The sequence below is a fragment of the Antechinus flavipes genome, chromosome 3, assembly GCF_016432865.1.
Source record: "Antechinus flavipes isolate AdamAnt ecotype Samford, QLD, Australia chromosome 3, AdamAnt_v2, whole genome shotgun sequence".
Lineage (NCBI taxonomy): Eukaryota > Metazoa > Chordata > Mammalia > Dasyuromorphia > Dasyuridae > Antechinus > Antechinus flavipes.
In genome coordinates, this window is record NC_067400.1 from 459,877,805 (window position 1) to 459,902,107 (window position 24,303).

A 24,303-nucleotide genomic window follows, 5' to 3' on the forward strand; every position below is an offset into this window, starting at 1 on the left:
TGTGGTTCTGGGCAAGTCACTTAACCCCAATTACCTCAGAAAAAAAAATTCAATTAAGTTAGGAAATAGCTTCTTAACAAATGACAACTATTGGAAGCTCCATTTCTCCTTATAAATTACTTTAAAGCCTATCATCCCTGTTGGATTTTGAATCTTTTTTTGTATTCCAGGAGTTTATCATGACTCTTGACATTTAGGAGGATCTTAATAAATGCTTCCTAATTTGATATGACTTTAATAGCCTTTATTCATCTATCTTTTCCCACTCTTTCTCTTTTCACATTTCCTGTCATTCCTTTCTTTTCTCCCCTTCTTCTAACAACTGTGCCTTTTGGTCTGTACTGGAGTCATGGCTGCATTTTTTCTCTGGAGTTTTCATCCCCTGCAAAGTTTTGGGGTCTCTGTCTCCTCCTGGCTTAGGCACTGATAGCATTAGGTGGTGGTGGTTTTAATAGCATAAAGTGCTGGATTGAACTCTAAGAGAAGTTATGGTCGAGCTGATACCTTGAACCTTACCTGTCCAGTTACCAAAGAAGCCTGAGATTGGCCTGCCTTCCCAAAGCAGGGACTAGGCAGAGGCTGGATTCTTGAGGGTCGCCTTCTCATGGAAGCTGTCAGTGCTCTAGGGGTGCCTTTGGACTCTGCCTAGAGATCGGGGCGGCCCTGAAAAAGCCAGTCAGATTCCATTCTGATCACCCTGGAGCATTGGGAGGAGAGGAGAAACTCCCTGATTGTGGGAGTCTGGCTTGGTTTGTGTGGCTGCTGCTGTTTTTAATAGCTAGTCTGATCTGCAGCTCAGCGAGCACTAGGAGAAGCATGTCAGATTCATACTTGGTCATTTTAGGTCAGCCCAGATAGCCAATGACCATTGTTAGAGAGTTGGAAGATGGTTACTGGGCTGCTGGTGACAAGTGGGAGGGGAATAAGAGGATTTGAAAATCGAGTCACAAAGAGGACAGAAAAGAGTAGGGAAAGAAAATAACCAAGGAAGGCCTGAGGCTTTTGTTAAATTGAAGGACTTTTCTAGAAAAGGGAATTCAAGTAACATTCCCCTTCTCAAAAAAAATGCAATAGGGGAAAAAACATTTCATTTAAAATGTAGTTTTAAAAATATACATACATACATACTCACACAAATGATTGACTTTGAAAGTATGATAGCATCCTGGACCTGGACTCAGGAAGAGCTAAGTTCAAGTCCAGCCTCAGATATATACTTGATTATTTGTGACTCTGGGCGAGTCACTTAAATCTCTGCCTGCCTCAATTTCCTCAGCTATAAAGTGGGGATAGTAATAGCAGCTAGATTTTAAGATCATTTAAAGGATAAAAGAATATGTCAAGTTCTTTGCAAATCTTGAAACTTCAATCTACAGAAGTCCTGGCTGTTATATAGTTAATCTCTACCATTTATTGCCTGTGTGGTTTTGGACGAGTTATTTAATCTCTGTGGGCCTTAGTTTCAAATATAGATGACTTCTCAGATCTCTGGCAGCTCAAAAATATTTTTTCAGATTCTCTATTCCTTCCTTCCAATAAATGAGATATTAACTACAAATAAAAAGTGTCCTTTTTAATTCCAGCTAATATTAGAAGAGAACCAAGCCAGAAATGGGAAGGACAAAAATCATTTTTAATAGAAATACAGAAATGTTCATAAGTTTTCACTAGTTTTTCTCCACACATTCAAATCTTTAAGATTGAAGATCACTAGTTTCAAAGGCAATGTTGTCTGTGTCAGTATTCCTTAATATGGCACAAAGAACATGAAAATTGCTCCAGATGACTTATAAAGTTAGATTACATTTCACTCGAGCTTATTAACCAAACTACCATCATTTTGTGGAGAATGCTTCTGGCTTGCTGGCTAAGAAATTATTTTTAAATAAGATATGGTGGTTATTTGTAAATGATCATTTGGGGGGCAAAAAATAGATCACTGCTAAGCCTCTTGAGGGAATTTTTTCTATTTAATAATGCACGTACAGATGATTCAGATGAAAATATCAGCTATATGGTATTAGCTAATGTATCAAAATTGGAGATTCAGAAGTACATATAATTCACAATAATTTTAGTATATTAAGATGGATTCGGGACTCTCTGGACCTAAGCTAACAGGAGAAGTTAAAGATAAATAAGCAAATACTTAACAATCAAGAGTATATGATTTTAATGGGCCAGTTATAAAGTTCACTGAGCAGGAAAAAAATGATGATTACTGAATGAATCTCCAGGAAACTATTCTAATCCCTAACTCTCATCTCTACATTTCAGAAAGCAAATAGATCCCCATCGTATATCCACAATTGCAAGAAATAGTCAGAAGAAATAATCCTACTGATATGTAATATATTTATACTCTTTCTTTTTCCACACTGGCATGAGAAAGCTTAACATTTGTAGAAATTGTAGAGATTGTGGTTCAGCCTGTTCAGGCCAACTATATTATTGGCCCAAATAAAAGACATTTTTCAGATAGTACCCTCTTCCTATTCATATAGAAAGCACTCTATTCTGGGGGAGGGGAAGCAATTGAATATCAACACCATGTGCATTTTAGATCACAAATGGAAAAATTGCATCAATTCTTTTAAACTCATGATCACAACCATAGCAGAGATCAATCAAGAAAAGTAACTTCTTGAAAAGTTTGTTATTGATTGCTATCTGACAACTGCTTTAAAAAAAGAAGAGTTGCACTCAAATGATTGCTATGCACAGTAAGATTTTACTTATGGGATTATAAATTGAGATACAATTTAAGGATCTAAAAATCCTCTGAGACCGACAAGATGACTTTAATTAAGTTATAATTACACTCTTAAGTCATTGAAAATGAGCTCATTCCAAAGAAACTAGTGCAAGGAAAAGACTCAAGGGATTTTCTCCATTTGATCATACAAGGCCAAATGATTTCGATGTATGTAGCACTTTAAAATTTAAAATTGAATACCAGATACCAAAATCAGACTGTTGGATTGCTTATTTAGTTGAATAGAGGAAAGTGATATTCCCTTAGATATCTAGCAGCTTGAACCATCTTTTCATGCTCTTCCTTCTGTGCCTGGGAGTAAGAGGTGTCCTGAAGTAGTCTCCTATTCAAACTTTGAGTTTTTTTCAGTTGTTTTATTTATCTTTTGTGCATCTTCAAGTTTACTTACTCCTCACAAAACCTGTTCCAGACGTTTTCTGCTCTCAGGCTTTCAAACCACTTACCCCACTATTGAAATCCCTAAAGTAACAGTACTTTATAATCCACTACTTTAACATAACTAGGATCTCATCAATATGCATCTTATCATTAGCAGTGAGTTTCATACCTTTCTCCTGGGAATACTGGGATAGTATTTGCAAAAAGCGCTTAGCACAATATCTGGCACATAGTAGGTATCATAAAAATGCTATTCCCTTCCCCTTGTCCCACTTATTTCTATAGATCTACCCAGTATGCTGAGAATCATTTAAAGACCATTTAAAATGATAAATAAGTTTATATGTGTTTTCCTTTTATGTTTTCTGGAAATAACCCTCTCTTCCTGCCTTATCTTGAAATATAAATTTTCCTTGTAACAAAGAAAAAAGTCAAGCAAAAATACTTGATATAGTGACTTTGTCTGACAATCTATACAGCATCCTACCATCATAGTCCTCACACCTCTCTGCTGAGAAAGGGAGATGTTTCAATTCTTTATGATCAGTTCCTCAGTACCATTATAAGTTTTTACTTTTTTTTTTACACTCAAGAGTTAATTTCAATGATCTTTTTATATGCATTGTTATAACCATTGTTTGTAATTGTTCTTTTGGTCCTACTAATTTCATTTTGAATAAGTTCATGCAAATCTTGCCTATTTCTATGAATTCTTTATTATCACATGGTAATACAAGGTATTTTTCCATTACATTCTTATGCTACATTTTTCCCCAGTTCTTTTTTTTTTTTAATAATAACTTTTTATTGACAGAACCCATGCCAGGGTAATTTTTTTACATTATCCCTTGCACTCGCTTCTGTTACGATTTTTCCCCTCCCTCCTTCCACCCCCTCCCCTAGATGTCAAGCAGTCCTGTATATGTTAATTATGTTGCAGTATATCCTAGATACAATATATGTTTGCAGAACCGAACAGTTCTCTTGTTGCACAGGGAGAATTGGATTCAGACGGTAAAAATAACCCGGGAAGAAAAACAAAAATGCAAATACTTTACATTCATTTCCCAGTGTTCTTTCTTTGAGTGTAGCTGCTTCTGTCCATCATTGTTGGTCTCTTTGTCAAAGAAATCCACTTCCATCAGAATACATCCTCATACAGTATCATTGTCGAAGTGTATAATGATCTCCTAGTTCTGCTCATTTCACTTAGCATCAGTTCATGTAAGTCTCTCCAAGCCTCTCTGTATTCATCCTGCTGGTCATTTCTTACAGAACAATAATATTCCATAACATTCACATACCACAATTTATCCAGCCATTCTCCAATTGATGGGCATCCATTCAGTTTTCAGTTTCTAGCCACTACAAACAGGGCTGCCACAAACATTTTGGCACATACAGGTTCCTTTCCCTTCTTTAGTATTTCTTTGGGATATAAGCCCAGAAGTAACACTGCTGGATCAAAGGGTATGCACAGTTTGATAACCTTTTGGGCATAATTCCAGATTGCTCTCCAGAATGGTTGGATTCATTCACAACTCCACCAACAATGCATCAGTGTCCCAGTTTTCCTGCATCCCCTCCAACATTCATCATTATTTTTCCTGTCATCTTAGCCAATCTGACAGGTGTGTAGTGGCATCTCAGAGTTGTCTTAATTTGCATTTCTCTGATCAATAGTGATTTGGAACACTCTTTCATATGAATGGTAATAGTTTAAATTTCATCATCTGAAAATTGTCTGTTCATATCCTTTGACCATTTATCAATTGGAGAATGGCTTGATTTCTTATAAGTTTGAGTCAATTCTCTATATATTTTAGAAATGAGGCCTTTATCAGAACCTTTAACTGTGAAGATGTTTTCCCAGTTTGTTGCTTCCCTTCTAATCTTGTATGCATTAGTTTTGTTTGTACAAAAGCTTTTTAATTTGATATAATCAAAATTTTCTATTTTGTGACCAGTAATGGTCTCTAGTTCATCTTTGGTCACAAATTTCTTTCTCCTCCACAAGTCTGAGAGATAAACTATCCTGTGTTCCTCTAATTTATTTATAATCTCGTTCTTTATGCCTAGGTCATGGACCCATTTTGATCTTATCTTGGTATATGGTGTTAAGTGTGGGTCCATGCCTAATTTCTGCCATACTAATTTCCAGTTATCCCAGCAGTTTTTATCAAATAATGAATTCTTATCCCAAAAGTTAGAATCTTTGGGTTTGTCAAACACTAGATTGCTATAGTTGACTATTCTGTCTTGTGAACCTAACCTATTCCACTGATCAACTAATCTATTTTTTAGCCAATACCAAATGCTTTTGATGACTGTTGTTTTATAACATAGTTTTAGATCAGGTACAGCTGGGCCACCTTCATTTGATTTTTTTTTTCATTAATTCCCTTGAGATTCTCGACTTTTTATTGTTCCATATGAATTTTGTTGTTTTTTTTCTAGATCATTAAAATATTTTCTTGGAAGTCTGATTGGTATAGCACTAAATAAATAGATTAGTTTAGGGAGTATTGTCATCTTTATTATATTCGCTCGGCCTATCCAAGAGCACTTAATATTTTTCCAATTGTTTAAGTCTGACTTTATTTGTGTGGAAACTTTTTTGTAATTTTGCTCATATAATTCCTGATTTTCCTTTGGTAGATAGATTCCCAAATATTTTATGCTATCAACAGTTATTTTGAATGGAATTTCTCATTGTATCTCTTGCTGTTGGATTTTGCTGGTGATATATAAAAATGCTGATGATTTATGGGGATTTGTTTTGTATCCTGCTACTTTGCTAAAGTTATGAATTATTTCTAATAGCTTTTTAGTAGAATCTCTGGGGTTCTTTAGGTATACCATCATATCATCTGCAAAGAGTGATAGTTTGGTTTCCTCATTGCCTACTCTAATTCTTTAATCTCTTTCTCGACTCTTATTGCAGAGGCTAATGTTTCTAATACAATATTGAATAATAGTGATAGTGGGCAACCTTGCTTCAGTCCAGATATTACTGGGAAAGGTTCCAGTTTTTCCTCATTGCATATGATGCTTACTGACAGTTTTAAATATGCTTCTGACTATTTTAAGGAAAAGTCCATTTATTCCTATGCTCTCAAGTGTTTCTATTAGGAATGGATGTTGGATTTTATCAAATGCTTTTTCTGCATCTATTGAGATGATCATATGGTTTTTGTTTGTTTGGTTATTGATATAGTCAATTATGCTAATAGTTTTCCTAATATTGAACCAGCCCTGCATTCCTGGTATAAATCCTACTTGGTCATAGTGTATTATCCTGGGGATGATTTTCTGTAATCTTTTTGCTAATATTTTATTTAAGATTTTAGCATCAATATTCATTAGGGAGATTGGTCTATAATTTTCTTTCTCTGTTTTCAGCCTACCTGGTTTAGGTATCAGTACCATGTCTGTGTCATAAAAGGAGTTTGGTAGGACTCCTTCAATCCCTATTTTTTTCAAATAGTTTATTTAGCATTGGAGTTAATTGTTCTTTAAATGTTTGGTAGAATTCACATGTAAATCCATCTGGTCCTGGGGCTTTTTTCTTAGGGAGTTGATTGATAGTTTGTTCTATTTCTTTTTCTGAGATGGGACTGTTTAGGATATTTACTTCTTCCTCTGTTAGTTTGGGCAAGCTATATTTTTGGAGGTATTCTTTTATTTCATTTATGTTGTCAAATTTATTGGCATAAAGTTGGGCAAAGTAACTCTAATTTCCTCTTCGTTACTGGCGAGTTCTCCCTTTTCATTTTTAAGACTAACAATTTGATTTTTCTCTTTCCTTTTTTTAATCAGATTTACTAAGGGTCTGTCTATTTTGTTGGTTTTTTCATAGAACCAACTCTTAGTTTTATTAATCAATTCAATAGTTTTTTTTTTTACTTTCAATTTTATTGATCTCTCCTTTTATTTTTAGAATTTCAAGTTTAGTGTTTGACTGGGGGTTTTTAATTTGTTCCTTTTCTAGCATTTTTAGTTGCAAGCCCAATTCATTGATCTTCTCTTTCTCTATTTTATGCAAATAGACCTCTAGAGATATGAAATTTCCCCTTATTACTGCTTTGGCTGCATCCCATACATTTTGGTATGATGTCTCATTATTATCGTTTTCTTGGGTGAAGTTATTAATTATGTCTATGATTTGCTGTTTCACCCAATCATTCTTTAGTATGAGATTATTTAGTTTCCAATTATTTCTTGGTCTACTTCCCCCTGGTTTTTTGTTGAATGTAATTTTCATTGCATCGTGGTCTGGAAAGGATGCATTTACTATTTCTGCCTTACTGCCTTTGAGTTTGAGGTTTTTATGTCCTAATATGTGGTCAATTTTTGTATAGATTCCATGAACTGCTGAAAAGAAAGTGTACTCCCTTCTGTCTCCATTACATTTTCTCCAGAGATCTATCATATCTAACTTTTCTAGTATTCTATTTACCTCTTTGACTTCTTTCTTATTTATTTTGTGGTTTGATTTATCTAATTCTGAGAGTGCAAGGTTAAGATCTCCCACTATTATAGTTTTACTGTCTATTTCTTCTTGCAGCTCTCTTAGTTTCTCTTTTAAGAATTTAGATGCTACACCACTTGGTGCATATATATTTAATACTGATATTGCTTCATTATCCATGCTACCCTTTAGCAAGATATAGTGCCCTTCCTTATCTCTTTTAATTAGATCAATTTTTGCTTTAGCTTGATCTGAGATCAGGATGGCTACCCCTGCTTTTTTGATTTCACCTGAAGCATAGTAGATTTTGCTCCAACCTTTTACCTTTAACCTGCATGTATCTCCCCGCTTCAGGTGTGTTTCCTGTAAACAACATATTGTAGGATTCTGGCTTTTAATCCATTCTGCTAACCGCTTCCTCTTTATGGGGGAGTTTACCCCCTTCACATTTATGGTTAGAATGACCAATTCTATATTACTTGCCATCTTGTTAACCCCGGTTTATGCTTTTCTCCCTTCTTTCCCCTTTCCCCCCTTCCCAGTATTAAGCTTGTGAGCACCACTTGCTTCTCACAGCCCTCCCTTTTTAGTGTCCTTCCCCCCCGCCTTAGAGTTCCTCCCCCTATCTTACCCCTTTCCCTCCCATTTCCGTATTCCCTTCCTCTTAGCTTATTCCTTCCCTTTTCACTTTTCCCTTCTCACTTTTCAATGAGGTGGGAGAAGTTTCACCATAGATTGAATATGTCTTAAGATTTTTCACTTAAAACCAATTCTGAAGGTAGTAAGATACCCACTATATTCATCCCCCTCCATTCTTTCTCTCAGATATAATAGGTTTCCTTTGCCTCTTTGTGAGATGTAGTACCCCCACTTTACCCTTTTTCTGGTACAATGTCCTTTCCACATCAATTTCTAGAACAAGGTATACATGTATTCTTTATACATCTATATAGTTGAAATATAGTTCCTAAGATTAATCTTTACCTTTTTAGATTTCTCTCGAGTTCTATATTTGTAGATCAAACTTTTTGTTAAGTTCTGGCTTTTTCATCAGAAATAGATGAAATTCGCTTACTTCGTTGAATGTCCATCTTCTTCCCTGGAAAAAGATGCTCATTCTCGCTGGGTAAGTTATTTTTGGTTGCATACCAAGTTCCTTAGCCTTTCGGAATATCATATTCTAGGCCCACCATTCGATCTTTTAATGTGAATGCTGCCAGGTCCTGGGTGATCCTTATTGTGGCTCCTTGATACTTGAATTGGGTTTTTCTAGCCGCTTGCAATATTTTTTCCTTCGTCTGAGGGTTCTGGCATTTGGCCACTATATTCCTTGGTGTTTTGATTTTAGGATCCCTTTCAGTGGGTGATCGATGAATCCTTTCAATGTTTATTTTTTCCTCTGTTCCTATGACTTCTGGGCAGTTCTCTTTGATAATTTCCTGGAAAATAGTGTCCAGGCTCTTTTTTTCATCATGTTTTTCTGGAAGTCCAATGATTCTCAGATTGTCTCTCCTGGATCTGTTTTCCAGGTCTGTTGTCTTCCCCAGAAGGTATTTCACATTCTTTTCCATTGTTTGATTTTTTTGGATTTGCTTGACTGATTCTTCTTGTCTCCTCGAGTCATTCAATTCCACTTGTTCAATTCTGATTTTCAGTGAAGTATTCTCTTCACTCACTTTTTAAAAATCTTTTTCTAATTGTCCCATTGAGTTCTTTTGTTCTGTGGAATTTTTTTCCATTTCGCCAATTTTGTTTTTTAGAGAGCTGTTTTCTGTTTCCAGTTCACTAATCCTGTACAGATAATATCTGTATAGAAGCTGTCAAGGGTTAAAGTCCTCTTCAGTTTCTTGCTCATTCTATCTAATAATCAAAGACAAACTTGCAAAGAAAAACAGAAAAAACTGGAGTCTTTCTTTGGGGGAGGGGCTGGGTATGTTATCGAGCTTCCTCTACAGACTGCAGGAGGCAGCAGTGAGGCACTAGCAGGACTGTGTTGCGCCTGCGCTCTGAGATCCCAGAGCGTGCTGAGTCACTGTGGGGTGGGGGGGGGAAGGGGGGGACGGCCAGGTCCCGGGAGACTCCAGCTGTTTGGGGTTGTATTCTTCAGCCCCGGTGTTTTTAGCTTCTCTGCTGGGCTGCTGACTTGCTGCTGGAGTAAAGTATCCAAACCTGTAGCAAAGCTCTCCCGCAGAGACGGCTGCGATCACTCCCCACCCCCTCTCCCATCTGCTCCCGTGCCCTCACTGCCGCTGCCCTCGGCCTGCACCCGATCTAAAACCATCCCAGCCCTCCAGTAAAGACAGACCTTTCTTGGCGAATCTCAAGGATGGCTTCTCTTGGTAACTGTTTGTGGGGTTTTTTTTCAGTCAAGTATTAATTCAGAGGCTTGTAATGAAATGGATAGTGAGAGAAAGCGTGGAGCTTATGCAGCTGTGTGCCTCCTCTCTGCCATCTTAACCGGAAGTTGCCTGAGACCATTTTTGAGTGTGACCTTTTTATTGGTCCTAACTTGCTCTTCCTGGGAGACTTAATCTAATCATCCACATCCCTTTACAAAAATTAAACACACTTCTAGCCCAGGGAAAAATAATGCTCTCAAAGATCACAAGATTGCTTTCCCTATTCTTTCATAGTTTATATCAGATGAAAAGTTTTTATTAAAATAATAATAGATTAGAGTCACCATTTAAGAAAAATCTTAATATTTGGAAAGAGGCTTCACTCTCTGCCGTAATTTAAATTTTGTGCATTCCTACCTAAACCCACTGGTTTTTTCTATTCCCCATTCTTGGTATAGACTAAGTATAGATGTAAGATTTCATGAATAACCATCAGTTTTAATATGAAGCCAAATCAAGATAAAGGAAATAACTTAACTGAAAGAAAACAACAACAACAACAACAAAAGACTATGCAAGGTCCATTATCAGACAGGAATGGGAAGGGAAAAGTAGGGAAAGAATAGCCTTTTTGAAAATGTCCTCAGCCCTTGAAGAGGCAAGCTGCAGCTTCACTCCAGGTTCTTTGTTCCACCATTCTTGTGCCTCCCTACCCCCATGGTCTCTAGCCTTTCTGTCACAGCTCAGCTCCCTTCTCTCTTCCCTTGTGGCAGAAGTGGCTGTACTTTCTCTCTCCAGTTCCACTAATTAATCCCAAGCAGGGTTGAGTTGCTGCTACCCTCATTCCATGGCTGTTCAGTTCATCCAGTCCCAGTTGGAGACTGAGGATTCTACCTCCCCACTCCCACTTTTACCTCGGCTACTTATCTCATGCAGACTCAGCTTCTTCCTCTTGTTCTATCCCTTACAAACTGTCTTTCCATGATTCTGAGGCAGAACTCCTTTGTCTTCTGGCTCAAATATTAATTGGGATAGTCCACATTTCTTCTTGAAACTGAATGTCCTTTTGCCCTGCAAATCCTAATATGCTAATAAATTCTAAACTTATGTAACAATAGCTCTTGGGTTTGTTTTTGGCTTGGGGGGTTTTTTGGTTTAATTTTTCCTCTGTTACAGTTTATCTTACATGGTACTTCACTGTACACATCATATATATATCTTCTCCCACTACACTATGATCTCCCTTGAGACTAGAACCGTAATCTTTCATGATTCCCCAGCATGTAGCATTGAGCCTTAAACACTGTAAGCACTTAATAAATGTTTATTATCCTTTGTAGAATAAACTCCGAGCAATAGGCCATGTCTGCTGTCCAAGGATGAACCTTATTGTTAAGTTTTCCAGTAAGTCATGAATTTTTTGGCCATCTTGCCAAAAGACAAATAACAGTACAAAATGGGCCTCTGAATGCAGAAAAATTCTGCTCCTTTTTCTCTGTCCTTCACAAAAAAAATCAAGAGAAAAAGTAAAAGTTACCCCGACTGAGGTGTTACTCAAGATCAAATACCTCATTCCCCTTCTAATGGTAACTTTTCTAGCCATCATTACCATCAATGCCTTTTACCACTCGGTCTTTCTAGCCACCATTGCTGTTCGTCCTCTCATTTCTCTCACTTGTCCTAGTGTGAGCACATTTCTAACTTCTGTTCTTCTGGTTCCCTGCAGTTGACACTTTCTACAGATATAAAAATCTGTCTGTACTCTAATCCCTATGTACCTCAACTCTACCCTGAGTCTTTTTCTGCTCTCCTTATGTTTCACTCTCTGTAATCCTTGATTTATTTATTAACTTTCCTTTATCTTAAATCTTTCTTGTACATTCTTTCTTCCTGCTGATGCTCAGGAAAACCTGGCTCCCTCCTGAATACATTTCATCCCTTGTCACATCCACTGTAGTATTGGTACAGTTTTAAATTGTAATAGTTCAGTTTAAGCTGTGATAGGAAACTATAGAGGCAGCTAGATGGCACAGTGAATAGAGTGTTGGGCCTAGAGTCAGGAAGAGTTGAGGTCAAATCTGGCCTCCAGCTCTTAGTAGGTGTGTGATCCTGGTCAAGTCGCTTAACCCTGTTTGCCTTAATTTCCCCCTCTGTAAAAGCAGCTTAAGCAGGAGATGGCAAATCACTCCAATATCTATGCCAAAAAAACACCACATGGGGATGTGAAGACTGAACATGACTGAACCAAAAGACACCGAATACTGAAAACTTAATAAATGCTTACAGAATTGAATGCCTAATTTTAAGACTTCCTTCTACCTCTAAAATTCAAAAATTTCCCCCAATATCACCTCATCCTCTGTTGCTAAATATGTGTAATCATATTATTTGAAGAAAGATAGGGTTGCAAAAAAAGATAGAGCTTTGAATTTAAGATTTCAAAAGTTCAGGGTACTAGTCTTGGCTTTGCTAACTATGTGATCTAGGCAAGTTACTAATTGTTCTTAAATTAGTGACTCTGAAGTCTCTCCCAGCTTTTAAAATTCTATGTGTCTTGGGCATATTTTTTGCCAAAATACCTATTTTTTCCTAGATAGGCTTTAAGAGCTTTTATTAAAAGACCCTCTTCCATTTGTTTCTTGGGCTTAAGAAGTTTTCCCTCCCTTCCCACCCCATTGGTTTTTGAGCATGGGTACTTCTAAATTTCCATTCCTTCTAATCCTAGGCTGTGATAGGAAACTATAGAGGCAGCTAGATGGCTTGAGAGCTTCATTAGAGTGAAAACTGCGTCAGTAATTTCCTGTTTTTTTTATCTCATTGAATTAATTTAGGCACTTTAACTCTGTCTTGTTTGATTAAGGTTGGTTTTGATTGTTTGGTTGGTTTGGTTTTTAAGAATCTGGTTTATTTCTGTGTTCTAGAAATATGTCTGAGCAGATAGAAAGTTGTCTGATAAAACAATGGGACCTAAAAAATTGAACCTCTCCAGCAAGGCCCTAGTCCTTACTATAATTCACAAGACCCACCAGTGGTCTTCAAACTTCTGCCATTTCAAAGCTCTGCCATTTTAGCTCTTGACCCCGCTTTTTAGAGTATTAACAGAAATCTCTCTTGCATTTACCTTAGTGCAAGAAGCAAATGGACACATCAGCTAAGAAAAACAACTTTTCGAGAAGTACGAGTGTCCATCACACTTAACTTTAGTAACTTCTGCAATGGTTTTAGCCATTCAGGAATTTTTGCACAGCTAATGAGACAGAAAGAAGTCCTGATGTCATCCACATTTGCTTTTAGGTTCTCTTAGGTTCATCTGTCTTTGTAACTTCTTGTTTGGCAAGGGTTCAGTAAGGCCATAATTACCCCTCCTATTCAGGGTAGATAAGGCTGTCCATGAAGCCTTATGTCCCCGTAGGTGTCTTGTAACAAGCCTTTCACAACAGCTGTTCCATTTTAAGGCTCAGTGCACACAACAAATTCCAGACATCTCATGGCTGCTGCTGCTGTTGCTGCTGCTGAATGGTAACTTCAGGCTTCACTTGCTTCAGGCCTCAAGGGGGCTGAGCCAGAGCTGTCATGACTTATTGTTCAAGCAACAAGCTCTAAATAAAGAAAACATTTCAAATACCAATTGACCGCTGTTTTACTCAAGAGAAATAAACATTTGGAGAGCGATTCTTCCATGACAGACATCATCCTTGTCCCATTTGCCTCTGCAGCATTTTAAAGCTTCCTGGACTTTTCTGAGAGTTTGTTTGACCAACAGAGTTTGAATAACACTATGTGTTCCGTAACTTGTAAGGGCTAAATCAATGAAGATGAAAAGAGTTTTAGAAGACAAAATGAACTTGTGTTCTTCATTGACAATTTATCATTCTGAAAAATATCTTATTTAATTTATATATGTGTGTGTGTCTTCAAGTTATTTTAGTACTGTAATTTTAGATTTGATATACTAAGGTAGCCATATACCAACAAATGTCTTATCTTGTTTGCACCCACCTCAAATATGTTTGGGGGAGAAATGGAATGAAGGCAAGGATTTAGTGATCCCTATTTTTCTTAAGAGCCACCCATTAAACTTGATAAATTTTTTGTGTGAATAAACTTCAGAGCAAAATATACTTTGCCTTTTCAAAGTAGAATCACTTTCCCTGTGGTCCAAAAGATTTTTGACCAGAGAGTCATGTTTACATTTGCAAAAACTAATCCAAGATGGAACTTTTTGCTCGTTTAAGGATGAAATAATTCTTTAGTGGGTACTCAATCCCCATCTGACTGTTTTTCAAGTAAACAGCTCTGAACTGTGAAGATCCAGCCAGAATGACCACTTAATAACATGAGGCTTCCCTCCCTGAAAGCAAAATAACAGAACATTTTGAAGCATTGAAATATAAGTGACTAAATGTTAAGTAACAACAAATTTTGCTGCTCTTCTCAGAGCTGAGAGATTTGGGTTCAGGAAGCTGGGGAAGACTTATGTGTATCTTTGTTTTGTGCCTTTGAACAAAGATTTAAAATGTTTTCCAGGAAATTGTGTTGCCAGTCTCCTGCCAATCATAAATCTTCATGATGCTTGAAACATCTTGAGCAACCGCATCCAAAACTGTGTTTCTGTTGGACCAAATGGTAGCTTAAAACCCCCAGAAGGAACACACATTGTTTTGTGGTTTCCCATGGAACTCAAGGCTGAGTTGAAACCAACCTAGCTGTTGAATTACTTTCCTCATATGTGTTAGCAGATTTGGGGAGTAGGCAAGGAACAGTGTGAGGGAGACATGGGACAGAAGTTTGAGTTAAAATATAGGCTATTACCAAGAGAACTTAAAACCAGAAGAATGTCAATTCCCTTTTGTCTGTACTTAAGATCACTGGGGGGAGAACAACAGATGCAAGTGGCTGGAAAGCTTTGAAGGCTTAGTCACTCAAAATGAATTAAGACAACATTCTTTGCTCAAAAGTTGATACCCCAAAATATTAATACATGAACAGTAACTGAGCTTGCAGTTTTAAAAAATGAATAGTGACCTTTGGAATTATGGGAAGCCTCTGATTTATGTCACATTTTACCTTTTTAGAGAAGTGCTAATTTGTGTTAAGTCCGCATGAGAGACTTGTTTAATGAGCAGATTAAATGGATGATTATATCTCTTAAAAAGGTTGTGGGTTTTGTTGTGTTTTGCTTTTTTTTTTTCCTTTCTTTAATAGACAGGCTTATGATGCCACTCTCCTATTTGGCAGGGGAACACAGAGCAGCCCTTTTTTAATTACCCCTGCAGGGTCACAGGGACCCAAGCTGTTTGCTTCATTAAACCCCGGTGGCTTCTTTGGAGCAACTCCCCCCAAACTGTGCTGTCACAATTGTATCTAAATTAGCATCTGACTGACCCTCTTTTCACTCTTTTCCAAGTCCCAGCTGACAGGGATTGGCAAAAGATGTTAATTGGTTAGGCCTGGCTCAGGACAATAGACTTGCCAAGAGAACAAAAGAACTAATGTTTCTTTCAATATGCATCCAGATTCACATAAGTACCTCTTTTAATTACCCAGAATTATTGTAATGCCTGGTCAATGGAATAATTGACCCTCAACAGCAAGAGCTTATTATGTAATAAATAATGGCATAGGCCTAGTCAGAGTAGCAGGTACTGTGCTGATTTGCAGAGACTAAAAAAAGAGATTTTCTCAGTTAGAGTTCTGTGATGTACCAAGGCATCTTAGTAGGGGTCCAGTAGAGGGGACTAATTTGAGTTTAACTAGGAGGAAATGCACTGAGAGCTTTTAGACTTATCCACAAGATGACAAAGAAGTACATAAAAAGGATTCAGTTAGTAGTTTGGCAGCTTAAGAACAAATAGTGAGCTATCTACTACTTATATGGTAGATGATGGAGTCATAACTGAAGAGAGGGAAACAGATTCAAAAGGCTTCACTTATATAAGTGGAAATTGAATTTGGATTTCTGGCATCTCTTTCAGCTATTAATTTTACAGGGGATAACTTTTATTTTAGATTCAAGTTTGACCATATCTTTCAAATTAAGTATGGTTTCATTTTTCTTTATTGCAAATACACAAACACACATGCATATATATATAAAACTTTGAAACAATTAGTTCCAACTTGACAACTTTAGCTAAAAAAAATCCTCCAAACCTTACACTTTGCAAAAAGAATCAAGATTACTCCATAAATGTGCATGTATTTGTGTCCATGATGAAAAGATAGCAATTGATGACTTCAGAGAATTAAATTGGAAAAAAAATCCTGTTGATTGTGAATAATGATACTAAATAAAATATCAGCATTCAACCTTTTTTTCCTCTGTAAATAAACTGTGGTTAAAGATGTCTTTAATAATAGTTTTCATTTATGCTAGATATTTAGGATACAAAGAAAGTTTAATCTGAAAGGGAACCCAAAATTTCGTAATTAAAAGAGAATTCAGATGATCTAACTTCTAACTGAACAAGAATCTTTTTTACTCTATCCCGGATAAGTAGTCATCTTGCGATTTCCAGTGAAGGAGAGATCTGGCCAACAGCCCAGAGAGCAGCCCTGCCAGTTGTAGAAAGTTTTCTCCTTACAGTAAACTAACCTTTGCTTTTCTGCAATTCCCATTGTTTCTTGTTCCTTTAGGGCAAGCAGAACACACCCCCCATGACAGCTTTTCACATAACTGAAGATAGTTTTCACATCCCTGCTAAATCTCCTACAGGCCAAATATCCAAGTTCCTCTAACTAATCTTTACATGATATGATTTCCTGTCCTTTCAGTGTCTTGGTCACCCTCCTTCTGATGGATTTCAGCTTGATTGTCTTTCCCAAAATGATATTTCCAGAAATGAACACAAAACTCAAAATATGGTCCAAGCTAACTGCAGGGGAATTATCACTTCTTTTCTGGATGTTATGCTTCCGTGAATGAAACCTAATTAAGATCATGTTGAGGAGGAGGGGGGAAACTTAGCTTCAGTTTTATCCTGTTGATTTATATTGAGCATGCCATCTACTACAAGTCCCCAGGTCTTTTCCATATAAACTACTGGAATTCCCAGGAATGTTTCAGTCTCCCAGCCCATGGCTGTTGCCCTCACTTCCAGGAATTTCCTAAAAGCTCTGAGTCACCCGGATCCAACTCTGTGACCTCACCTTTATTCCTAATATTTCTCAAGGAGCACTGTATTGCCCTAGATTCATTCTACCTGCTTATCCCCACTGCCTTCATCTGTGGGATTTTCCTTGGACCCCTAAGCCAGCTCTAGATCCGACCTGTCGGCCTTCTCAGGATGCCTCTGGTCAGCCCTGGGTTCAGCTGTCTGGCCTCAATTGGTCTCAGGGATTTTTCTTATGCTCCAAAAGCTGTGCTTAGATTGCACCTGCCTCAGATGGCCAGCTCAATGATAACATTACCACTTACCGTGATGTTAACATTTGTGTGAGGGCTCTGAGCAATCCCAGTCACCTCCCTCCCTTCAACGGACAATGGGCCTCAACTCAGTCCTCAAGGCTTAGCCTCCCCCAGCCTAGAGATGGGAAATTTGGTGAGAGTGCCTGTGCAAAACGCCCTCACCTGAACCAGATTAAAAGGTAAATTGGGGGGCAGCTAGGTGGCGCAGTGGATAGAGTGCAGGAGGACCCAAGTTCAAATGTGCCCTCAGACACTTAACACTTCCTAGCTGTGTGACCCTAGGCAATTTATTGCCTCAGCAAAAAAAAAAAAAAAAAAAAAAAAAAGTCATTGGGGAATTAACAAATTCTGAATTAATTCAGAATTAACAAAATTCTGAGATTTTGTCCCACGGTAAACATTCTGTGAGTGCAGTATCTAGTGCCATACTCATAGCTTTTGTCTTCACTCTAATTCCTTTCCTCATAGCAAGGTTGTATATATTTGTATAGATATATGTATACAAATAAATATATATATATATTCTCTCAAATATTTGTATATGTATATATATGTATGTGTGTATGGGTATACACACACACGTACACGCACACGCACCCTCAAATACCCTGATTTTCTGGTTCCTCAGTTTCCTCCTCTACTCATCTTGCACTTCACCTCAGCAACACACAGAGGTAATCATTCTCTTGACTTGCTTGTGCCTGCTGCCTGTGAAATACCTGTACATTCTACCTCCAGCTCATCAAGTCTGAAATTCTCTTACGTGGTCCCAGTCTGCTCTCATTCTCCCTCTCCCTTACAATCCCAAGGATAATCTTCTTCACCATAAAACTCCAGCCACCCTCTCGGTTCTTTCCTGAGTTACCTCCTTGGCCCTTCCCTATCTCAATCTTGTGGCGAGTCAGGTCAATCCCACAGCAACCTCTAACCTTGAGTTCCTTGCCCTCTTATCATTTTATTGTGCCCTGACAAGCCTAAAACTTGGATTACTCCTGCTCCCTACTATGTCTGTTCACCGGTAAACGCAGGCTACTGCAAAGAGCCAGAGAAAATACAGAGCTTTGCTAACTGGATCCACTACAGATTTGTTGCTTAATTACAATCAGGACCTCACCGCAGCAAGGCAAACTTAACCACCTTCAGCATCCCATGTTATCTGCTTTCCCAGCTCTTTCAACTGAGAACCTTGCCTCATACTCACTGAAAAAAAGGAGGCGATTTGCCAAGAGCTCTTTTTTATCCCCTTCTTTTCTTCTTCTTTCATTTGCCTTCTCTTGTTGTTACCTTCTTTCCTTTTGCCTCAGATGGAGATATGGCCCTTCTTTTCCAATTCATACTTCAGCAAGTTGTTACGTTCTTGCAAAGCTTCTCTTTCCTTTCCTCATTTTTCTTCTAACTCTCTTTTGAGACTTTTAATGGTCTCTTCTAGGAGAGCGTTATGTAAAAGAGGACAGGTAACATTTCCCTTTGGGATATTGTCTGGAGACTGCTATTAGTATCCTCGGTGTTGCAAACCTGCTCTTTTTCTGTATAGAAGCTATCAATCGTCCTTTTAATTTTTTTACTCATTTTTTAAAGCCTTTAGGGTCTGCCTTTAGAGCAAGGGGGTTACCAGCTTCCTCTGCAAAGTAGGGAAAGATGTAAACAGGTTTCAGGTAGAGAGGTATGGGAGTGCTCTGGGCAAAAGTTCCCCCCCTCCCCAACCAGAAGTGATTCAGCACGGCCAAGCTAGGGAAGTGCCCAGTGGAAGAAGCCCACATCCCGCTGTGGGGTTTAGCAACTGATCTAAGACTAGAGACTAAGTGGTGAAAGTGTCACTACCCGAGACCAAAGCCCCTATGGGGCTGTGGGTATTAGTGGCTGACCAGTGGAGGGCCCCAGTTCAGACCGGAAGTGTCTCTGTCCAGAAGCAAATCACCCTTTGAAAGTTCTATTACCCCAAGCCAAGCCCCCCACTGTGTAGATTAGAGGCTGTGCCTCTCCTGCCTGGCAGGTTCACAACTGCCCCAAGGAAAAGCCCCGTACTGCAGGTTGGGGCTGCGAGCTTGGGCTGCGATTTGTGCTGTCACTTCCGATTTGGGGTGCACACACTCCCGCCCGGTTCTCTCCCTGCTTGTGCTGATCTTCTCCCCAGCCCCTCAGGACAAATCTTTTCTGACAAAATTCCAGATTTTCTTCAGCTGGTGAGTTGTTGTATTTCTAGTCTAAGTGGGTTTTACCACTCAAGTGCTATTTTTGAGGCTGAATATAATGTTGGTCATGAGGGTAGGAGAGATACTTAGAAAATGGAGTGTGCCTTCTCCGCCATCTTGGCTCCACCTCGATGGCCCTTCTTCTGGACAAGGCAAATCCTTCTTCAGGCCCTCTTCGATCCCATTCCAAACCTGATCTTCTCCATCAAATTACCTCTTCTGTCAGCCCTATAAGTAATCTGCAGTTCCTCCAATCAGCTCCCAGAGTTATCTTCCTAATATGTAGATCTGACCATATCTATCTCACACACACACACACACACACACACACACGCGCGCGCGCGCGTGCGCGCATACACTCACTCCTTTATTCAGTAAACTCCAGTGTCTCCTTACTATCTACAGAACTCAATATAAACCCCTCTGGATGCTGTTCTAGCCCTATATAACCTGGCCCTTTCCTATCTTTCCATCTTCTTTCCTCTGTATACCCAACCATTCAAGGAGAATGACCTTGCAGTTCCTTACCCAATATACTCCGTTCTAATCTTGTTCTTTATTTCTCTGCTTTTATCTCATGCCCAGAATGTTCTGGCATGAAAAATTCTCTCTCCCTACTTCAGTTTTAGGGGTATTAGTGAGATCTTTTGTATTGTAATTTATTATTACAGTAGTCATGAAGTAGTACATCAGTAATTGGAAATTGGGCATAAACCCAGACAACTTTTATTTCCATGAGTATGTAAGGTTCAAATCCACCATATCAAAAAAAAAAAAAAAAAAGCATTTTATGGTGTGTGAGCTACATCTAACTTTTGACTCAGCCTGAGACCCTCATTCTTATTTGGAAAGTAGTATGGAGTATAGACAAAGTCGGGGACCAGAGTTCTTTTTCCAGCTCTACCAATGATTAACCGTGGGACCTTGGGCTATATTACATGACCTCTCTGGTCCTCAGTTTCCTCAGTTGGAAAATGTGAGTTATATGTGGGAACTTGATTGTGTTCTCTTTCATTTCTAAAATCCTAGCTCAATGCCTTCCCACATCACTAGAATGAGAACATGAGTTATTTCCCACTAATAAATAGAATGTGTTAGGCTATGTTAATATATTTTTCATTGAGTTCACATATCTGTTTACATGAATGTTTAGTTTGGTTTCCTTGAGATCCTGGGATTTCGAGCTGATATTTTTCAGCCCTCTATTATTTTTTAAAAATGTGTTTGGCCAGCTTTAAGTCAAATTAAATGCAAGATGGAAAGAAGGAAGCATTTGAGTTAATAAATGCTAATAATGTGGGGAAGGAAGAATAAAGAATGTTAGGGATGAATTCTCCATAACTCATTAGAAATGTTCCATTTGAACTTGCTCTCTTTACCATTCTTCAGCCACTCAAAAAAAAAAAATCATTGGTTAGGTCTTCTCCAGGGCAGAGCACAGCATGTCTGAGACTGAAGTCTGCATAACTAACCCCAGCCTTTTGCTTTGTAAATTGCCTGATGTTCTCTCTGAGGAAACATTTAGAAGAAGAAACATTTTTACTCCACCAGAACATACAAGATCAACAGCTGTACCCAGGTTTTCTCACAGGATCTCTGGCAGGAATGTTTTCATACCTATGAATCACATGTCATCATTTCTTTTCTGATGTCACCTGGCCCATTAGAAACATTCTATGAATTTCCTACTTTGGATCAAAGCCATTGACATGATTGCATTTGACACGCGTGAATTCTTGTAGAATAAGCATGGCACCTGGGAGCTGTCCACTAGCTGAGAATTTAGTGCTAGTTTCCAAAAGTTCTTCCAACTTAGCTTTGAATGATCTTGGGAAAGGGGGGGGGGGGATTTGGGAGAAGGGATTATATCTATGTATATTCACAAATATTCATAAAAATACACATATATTTATATATGTATATTTGCATAAGTGTAAATGTGGATATTTATATAAGTGCATGTGAATTTAATTTTTCACTTTTTCTTCTCCATGCCCATTCTTCTTAAAAGAAGTCCTTTTATTCTGTTTTCTAATAGTCCTTATTGGAATATTTTTTCATTTCCTTATCTTTTTCAGTATATAGCTTCTCCCAAACTTCCAAGATCTTAGCTTTAACCTAAATTGAATAGTATAAGCTCATCTACTTTTTCAGTCACAATATCCCCCATCATTTATCAGTCTTTTTCCTTTTATTTCTTTCTTTTCTTCTTTGCCAGTAAATAGCATATATCCAACTCAGAACATTTACTTCTGGGCACCAATCCTAGCTAAGAACAAAGGCTCAGAATAATGACAATAATGATACCTGACACAAAAGGTACTTTAAACTTTACAATATACTTTACTAACATTTTCTTGTTTAACCTCATAAAACTATGTGAAGGAGATATTACAGATCTAATTATAATGGTTTTATAGGAAAAACTAAGACTCATGGAGATAAACTAGCTTGTCTATGGCTATATAGATAGTAAGGGTCACAAAAGGGATTTGAATTTGGGTCTACCTGACTTTAATCCAGCTCTCTATGATTCTTCAAATCAGGGGACCTGAGAGAACATTCAGCTCAACCTTACAGGTAATGGAACCCATGGCCTTGCCTTCTAGTCAAAATGTCCCATCAGAAATCTTGCAGCATCATGAGATTTCCCATTGATAAATTTCCTAGGGAAGGAAGACATTCCCAAATGTCCCAAAGAAGTCTCAAAACAGTGGAGTAGATGATGACAATGATCAATTCACAACTTTCATAAGTTTCAGTTTCCTCTTCTATAAAATGGGAATTACATCAGTAATATCATTACAATGTTTTTGGGGAGGCTCAAATTACAGATGTAGAATGTTTTGCAAGTTAGCTGTCTTCGTTGACATATCCCTGATGGAACCTGTGCTGCACATGCATGCTTATGTTGCTGGACAATTCTACATCAATTTGACTTGAAATTTGAGTATCTAAAATTATTTCTAATATTTTAAAATATAATAAAACATTATTTTAAATTGTAAAAATTGTTCTTAGTTTACTGGTCTTACAAAAAAGAAAACTAGCCACAGTTTACTGAGCTAACATAATGTATAGAAATATTGCCTTTCGCTCAGAAAGATCTTACAGATTTTGACAATATTGATTTTTTCATGGCCTGATCTAAGACTTTAGTTGCAGAGCATGTACCATATATATTAGTAGAAGGTTTTTCCTAATTGGTATTTCCCAATGCCAATAAAATTACAGGTCTTATCCAAAAACAAGTCAATCTTGGTGAAATTAATTGAGAATTGATTTTCACCCTACTGTCATACATTAAATAAGAGAAATAGTTCTGGGTAGGAACTCAGGTGGATATGCAAGTGACAAATTCAAATGTAGCTTGATATCATAATCATACTACTAGACATGTCACCATAATCATACCTTTTTTTTTTTTACTGAGCAGATTCTTGAGAATCAATTTTCCAACTCTGAATATTAGAAAACACTAAAACTGCATACAATAAAAAGAGGTAAAATGAGAGAAAAAAATGACATGAGACGGAATGTTTGGGGGAGGAGAATGATTATGTGTAGAAGGACATGTGTTTTTAGATTCAATGAATTCATCTTTTATGAAGTGGAAATCCTGGCCAAACCACATAAATAGATTAAACTGACTGCCAGATAAGGAGCATTTTAGAAATAAAAGGGCGCCAGGGCAACATGAAGGATAGGTTTCCTGAAACATTCAGATTAAAATAAAATACTTCAAGATGCTAGAGGTATAGAGATGTGATTAGAGGCTTCTTAACAAGGACATCAGAAAGATTTAAAAAAAAGAAAAATAAAAAAGAGTGGGGAGAGAAATTTAAAACAGGAAGTAAGGTAGCCAAAAAATTTTATTTGTTGCTTTGATGAGTTAATGTAAGCTTGCATAATTGTCAAATTCCTATTCAGAGCTCACATTTTTTTTGCTGCCAACTAAAGGATTGTATAAGATACCAAATCTCAGGTAACAAATCAAATTGCAACAAGTTTGGATCCCTTTGTAGAGTTTACTGTTAGAAATTGTGTCTGGCATCCATTGGACCAAAAGGAATCACCAAAAAAGGGAAATTAAATTCTCGAGCCAGAGAAACTGAGGCTTATAGTTCTGAAGGAACTAAGAGAAAGGACAAATGTCAGAAACAAGGGTCATATGGTGCTATGTGTATTTTTTAAATTTTTATTGAATTTTATATGTACTATTATTGTATTATATTAATATTATATTAATCTCTGGACTTTTATATTAAATCAAAACTTAGCAATTTACAGTTGGAAGAAACAGTAGAAATCTAGAACATATCCTTCATTTTTCGGATGAAAAGACTTCCTAAGTTATCACACACAAATGGTATGATTTGTTTAATTTCTATGGATATGTGATCCATATCTGTGTATTTCTCTTCTAGATTTACTCAGGAAAACAAAAGCTCCTTTCCCATTAGTTTAACTTGAGAGGAGAAGTTATCCAACAGGGAATAAGAACATAAATATTGTTACACAGAGTTAAGAAGAATTTGTACATAGTGCTTTCTTTCTAAGGGCCAATATTAGAAAATATATTACTTAAGATTATATAGCTAATGAGTTGAAAGAGGAAATAAGCCACAATTCTGCAAATTGTTAGAGTAAAACACAGGATAAATCTCTACACTTCGGGGACTTACTCATGTAAGATGAAGTGAAAAGGAAAAAAAAATTAAGATCTATCTAACAGATGA

At 37.5% G+C, this 24,303-nt stretch overlaps 1 protein-coding gene across 4 annotated transcripts in view; it reads left to right on the plus strand.

Annotated features, from left to right (window-relative positions):
* The window catches only part of ATP8A2 (ATPase phospholipid transporting 8A2), a 769,397-nt gene that overhangs the window by 653,537 nt on the left and 91,557 nt on the right, over positions 1-24,303 (plus strand). The window lies entirely within an intron of this gene.